Source organism: Alosa pseudoharengus, unplaced genomic scaffold, assembly GCF_046254945.1.
Source record: "Alosa pseudoharengus isolate Yale_2024_CS ecotype anadromous, Long Island Sound unplaced genomic scaffold, YU_APseudo_1.1 YU_APseudo_1.1_scf_19, whole genome shotgun sequence".
Classification (NCBI taxonomy): Eukaryota; Metazoa; Chordata; class Actinopteri; order Clupeiformes; family Clupeidae; genus Alosa; species Alosa pseudoharengus.
This window is the reverse complement of record NW_027468657.1, coordinates 1998769-2004700: the sequence shown is the minus strand read 5'-3', so window position 1 is coordinate 2004700 and position 5932 is coordinate 1998769. Positions and strand designations below refer to the sequence as shown.

Genomic DNA, 5932 nt, shown 5'->3' with positions numbered 1-5932 from the left:
AACTTAAAACGTAAAATTTAAGCAGGCTACAATACAATCTCAATGTTGCTCAATGTGTGCTTTAGGGTGTCTCATTGTTTTAAGAGGTAAGAGGCTGCGCTGGGTATTACACCATTAATGGCTCAATTTTCATCACTGAGCGGCTATGCTTGCTGGTTCGAGCATATCACGTCGGACTTATCACTTCGGACATCGGACATATCACTTTTTTTTAGAGTGTCCTTACCGGCGTCCGGGACGTCTGTGAGGGAAGTCCTCCCCCTTGTAGGCCACCACCTTCCTTGAGCCCCTCCGCCAATACTCCAACCCTAATGGGAACAGACAGAACATGTCAAATTACGTCAAATTCAGTGCTCGAATTATAGGAGCCAGAGGGAAGTCAAAAATCTGAGGGGGTCTCTCATATCTGAAGGTGTCTGTCATTGTAATTTAATCCTAACTTGCTCGTAGCCTCTTCTATGTTCATTGAGAAAGCCATACATTATAAGCCCATATAATGCCGCCTACTTCTGATTGTGTCAACTGATCTAGCCTAGCCTTTCCACGGTTCAACACACGAGACGACTGAACACCCAGGGTTGCAATGCGCCACTCGCACCTATTGGCTATTTTGTATCGCCTTTAGGCAATGCGCGGGATGTGTCAACATTTTATGAGATAGAGAAACCCCCTTAAAGACAAAAAGATAATTCGAGCACTGGTCAAATTAACTAAAGAAGCTCGGTATTGATATATACCTTCAGTGCCGGCGGAGGGGATCAGCCTCCTCCCCTGGCCGTCGGCCAGGACGACGCTCCTCGCATCCAGCGCCGCCCTGACCAGGTCCTGGATGCCCTGCACCGTGGCCTGGTCCGCACTGAAGCGGACCGTTAGGCTCGCCTCCTCCCACGCCCCATCCACTAATGTGGCCACCACAACATTCCTATTAAAAATTAAAAAACAAAAACAAAAGACGCGATAGCACACCAACACATACAGACAAACACAACCTTAATAGGCTAGAATTCTCAATGGGTTGGGTCGGCCCGACAAACCCGACGGGACGGGTTCGGGTCGAAAATATAAGGAAATGACTCGGGTCGGACCTCGGGCTTAATCTTTTCCGCTCACATAAACGGCCATGAACTAAACTTTCCAACGATATGTATATCGAGGGTAGGGCCTATTGCAAAACGTATCGCTAAAATAACCGCACATCCAAAGTGACATGGTTCTTCCATCATGATACGCAGAAGAGGAGAAATTCACCGTTTTATGGGCTAAATTGTTATGCTATAAATATAAATCTTCACCTAAATAACGTCAGGGTTTAACAGTCAAAAAGTAGCCTATGTTTTACGTCGGGCCGCGGGCCGGGTTCGGGCAGATTCATATAGATGTGTCGGATTAGGCTACATCGGGTCCGGGCTTTAAAAGCCACGGGCCGGGTGAGGTCGGGTTATAATTTTCAGGCCCGTTGAGAACTCTATAATAGGCTACTTAAGTAAATGACCTCGTGTAGGTGGCCGGTGATGGGGAGGGGCGTGGGGGTCTTGGTCCCGGTGCAGGGGCAGCAGCAGGGAGACGGCCAGGGGGGAAGCGGAACTGTGGTGGCCCCGCCTCGGTGGAGGGCCTTCCCTCCACATCAAACTCAGGTCCCACCGTGTCGGTAAAAATCCCATTATATGGGAGGACCAAATTACCACTCTCCTGGTCTTTTAAATAAATAGTTTCAGGGACAAGCTGTTATGAGAAATGAGAGGGCGCCAAGGCGGTGTTATTAATTGTCACCGTCAGATACATGTAAACATATTTTCGTTTCAGCATTTTTGTGTTATGCTTTGAAAAATCCACACATAGTCACTGAGTCAATTATTTGAAGGGGAGCCAATGAAGTTGCTGCAGGACAGGTGTTATGATGCGGGCAGCAGAGTTTTGGACTAGTTTTATGGATTTGTCAGGTAGGCTAAACCATAGAGGAGAGAGTTGCAATAATCTACACGGGAGGTGACCAGGGTGTGAACCAGAATTTCAACACTCTTGGGAATCCAAAAATGACAATATAATAACCCATATAAGTTGCTATTACACATTATTTATCCACTATAAGTTGCTATTACAATTCAAGGCATATCACAGTCAGCTTTCGTAAAACGATATGTTATCATTCTTATTGTGAATCTTCTTATTATTATTATGGTTATTATCTTTTTAAAAAATATATAGTTGCTATTACAATTCAAGGCATAAGCTTCAGTGGCAACCGGGTGATAAGCGGGATAACGGCCTTGAGGTGTGTCCAGTTGTACAACATTAAATAGACTCAGCTGCTCATCGGGGAGTTTTTTGCCCCTCGCTCTCGTCCATTAATTTCTTACAGGACACCTCGGCGGCCGTTTTCCCTTAGCCTTCTTATCGTTATTATTGAACTATATTGTACATATTATTATGAACTATAACTTACTATTACAATTCCACCTCATGTAGTCATTAGCTTTCTGCATGCAGCCTAGCAGCAATAGCAGCTACCACTCGTGATGGTTTGGAAAATAAAATAATTCAACGCATAATCAGTCAGCTTTCGTAAATTCTTAGTAAAATTTCGTTTATTCTTCTTATTGTGAATCTTATTATTATTATTATTATTATGGTTGTTATTATCTTTTTTTACATATAATAATAATAACATACACATAATATTAGCCTAATAAGAAAAGGTATAGTTCAAAATATGTGTAATGTAGTTCATACAATAACAACGACAATAATAGCTATTATTGTCGTTATTATTGTAAGAACTATATCATACATATTATTAACTTGCTTACAATTCCACCTCGTGTATCCATTAGCTTTCTGCATGCAGCCTAGCAGCAATAGCATACCACACGTGGTGGTTTGGAAAATAGGATAATTCAAAGCATAACCAGTCAGATTTCGTAAATTCTTATAAAATTTCGTTTATTCTTCTTATTGTGAATCTTCTTATTATTATTATGGTTGTTATTATATTTTTTAACATATAATAATAATAATAATAATAATAATAATAATAAGTGTTATTAAAGCCTAATAATAATTAGTGAAAATAATAGTATTAAAAAGTAGAAGCAGCCAAATAAAAATTACTCTAACATGCATTGTTTACAACAGTTCTAAGGAGGCTCTTCATAATATAAAAATCAGCTAATAATTGAGTCTTCTGCCTTTCGAGTAACTAGGCTACAACACTGGGTAGACTATGGCTAGTCTAGACTACAACTATAGGCTAATTAAGCCTAGCCTAGGCAGTTACATGTGTTGGTAGTGCAAAATTGTTCGTTTATCTTTATATTGCTGATGAAAAAAGTTAACGTAATATGCATTCCCCAAATTAATAGTATAACTTTAACATTATTTCACCTGAAAAATCCTGGCCACGTTGTCCACCGTTAGGTCCAGCAATCTAATGCTGACCGTTGCTGAGTGTGCACTGGAGTGGAGAATTACTGAGTTCATGGTTATTGAAAGCACAAAGAGAAAGAATTTCGGAAGACACATTCCATTTATACCCTTCATTGGTCAACTCTGCCTCCTCTGTGATTTTGATACATTGGAGGGTTTGGTCGTTGGAATAAGGCTACTAGGCTAACGTTATATCACAACGGCTCAAGGATGGCACTGGAACAGCATGAAGGCATGATCAGGCAACTGAAGGAAGAGGGCAAAACATATGATGAAATAAGCAATAAACTCCTGGCTGAAGGGGTTATTCGAGGTGCCTCTGTTGCAAATTTAAAAAAATTCTGCAAGGAAAAGGGACTTGTGGACAGCAGGTGGGGAAAGGTGTCCCAGGAGGCTGTCCCAAAGTGCTGTGTGGGATGCCACTGGAGAGGTAGGGATTAGGGATTTGTAAACTTTGATGACCAGTATTGCAGTGTCAGGTCTCTTGCACATTAATGCATGCATACCCTGATTAAAAGCATGATTTGCATGAACGAAAAATTCCTACAAATCAGTTTTGATTCCTCTTTTTACTGATTATGATTCCTTGAGCGGAATTCTCCGGGATCACCATAGAACACAACAGCTAGTACTACACGCGATCACGTCAACTCTTTACAACTTTATTCATGCTTAGAGAAAATCAACTGTAATATGCTGGTCAGCATATATATATGGCTAAAAATGGGTCAGCCAAATGTAATATATATGATGATAACATTACCATTAATTAAGTGTTCATCTGTTGAGATAATGATTAAGTTAACTAATATGAATGAGTCTTCTTCCACAACTGGTTATTTGCTAGCAGCTAGCCTACGGCAAACTCTTTGTGCGTGGCTCTGGGTCAGTGCAGCTAGAACATTGGGTCAGTGCAGCTGGAATATGCTAGAATGTTTACAAAACTTAATGAGGTGTGAAATAGCTGTACGATTGTGGTGTAATATGCCGCTTTTATCGTAGAATGTTTATGAAACTTAATGAAGTGAAACAGAGCCTTATTCACCATATTCACACGCCGGCCATCTTTCTATGACGTCATGCTCAGGGTGGGAATCCTCTGGGGAAGTCCAAACATAATAGCTCAAAAACTGTCAGCTGTCCGGTGTTTGTGATTAGCCCAATTACGTATGGCAAGATGGTCCAAAAACGTAACCTATCTACCAGCCTTGACATGCCAAGAAATCGAAACATGGACAGATGAACAGGTCAGCACCTCTAAATGAATTAAGAAAAAAGGATACAGCAACTGGATTGAACGTTATATCCACGATGTTAAAGGTAAGACGATATGGCTAACTGCTAACTTAATACCACGTTATTAACTGGGTTGCACCGATAAACCTGTATTAGGGGTTTGCACGGACGTCACGTTCTGGCCGGTAACCATGGTAACCCAGCACGCGCGGCCATATTGGCGATACTCGGTGAATGAAGTACAATGGAGTATTATGCACTTTGGATATCTTACGTGATTGTAGCCATGTCTAAACAACAAAAAAGCTCATCAAAATGCGGCTAAGATGCAAAGGCATATAGGGCAGGACTTGGACCACAAGAAAATGCGCGATGTTTCGAGAAATTACAGTTTATTGGCAGCGCAGATCCATATGAGTTGGGTGAGGGAGACGAAGTACCAAGTTCAACCACAAGCGCCCCCCTTCCTCTGATAACTTCTGGCATTATTCTCCTTTCTCCCTGGTTTTCTAATAACTTTTGGAAGTTGATACCTACACCAGATGTTTTTCTCAGTCTGACCTATTCGTACAACCTAAAACACGGCAATAATTAACCATTTTCCTTGACGATGTTAGGGATTTACTTCAGTGCCTAATGCTTTCTAATGAGGCGAGTTTCTCCAATATGGCAACGTCCCAGTAAACAAAATAAAGTCCTGGCGACGTCCCCTAAAGGTCCCCTGGCGAACGTCACCTCCTCGACATTGTGTAGGGTTCCCTTTACGTCCCGCGGACCTCTGTTCGGGAGGTCTAAAAGACTTCCACGAGACTTTGAGAGGACGTCCTGTAATGGTCACCGCGACGTTATGCGCGCGACGTTTATATTTCCGCGATGGTAAAAAAAAAAAAAACATGAAGCGCGATTTAGTACGGTAGGCTATTACATCCTGTAAGGATCAGCGTTGCTGGGAGAGAGGTAGACAGAACATGAACACGCATTAATGACTTGTTCTACAACTACACAATCAACTTTACTCACTTCATATTTTCACTGCATGTATGAAATCACGTCCTCCAAATGCATTATACTAATGATGAGTAGACTTGGATATTTATACCGGGCTAGGATGTCCTGCTTTCACATCTACGGTGTCATTTTCTTAATAAACTAATACGACGTTTTAATGGGCATATCCCGTAGCATATTGTTCAAAACATCTTCAGAGTAGGCCAAGTAGATAAATTGTTCAAACCATATTGTTTAAAAATATTAAAAACTAATAATAGCCAAA

At 41.3% G+C, this 5932-nt stretch overlaps 1 long non-coding RNA gene across 1 annotated transcript; it reads right to left on the bottom strand.

The window, feature by feature from the left end:
- Positions 1 to 289: 289 nt before the first annotated feature.
- On the bottom strand, positions 290 to 1579 carry LOC143132993 (uncharacterized). Its single transcript, XR_012988390.1, has 3 exons — positions 1493 to 1579; positions 738 to 922; positions 290 to 308 (listed from the first exon to the last, which is right to left on the bottom strand). It is a non-coding gene; the product is annotated as an uncharacterized LOC143132993 (long non-coding RNA).
- Between the last annotated feature and the right edge of the window lie 4353 nt (positions 1580 to 5932).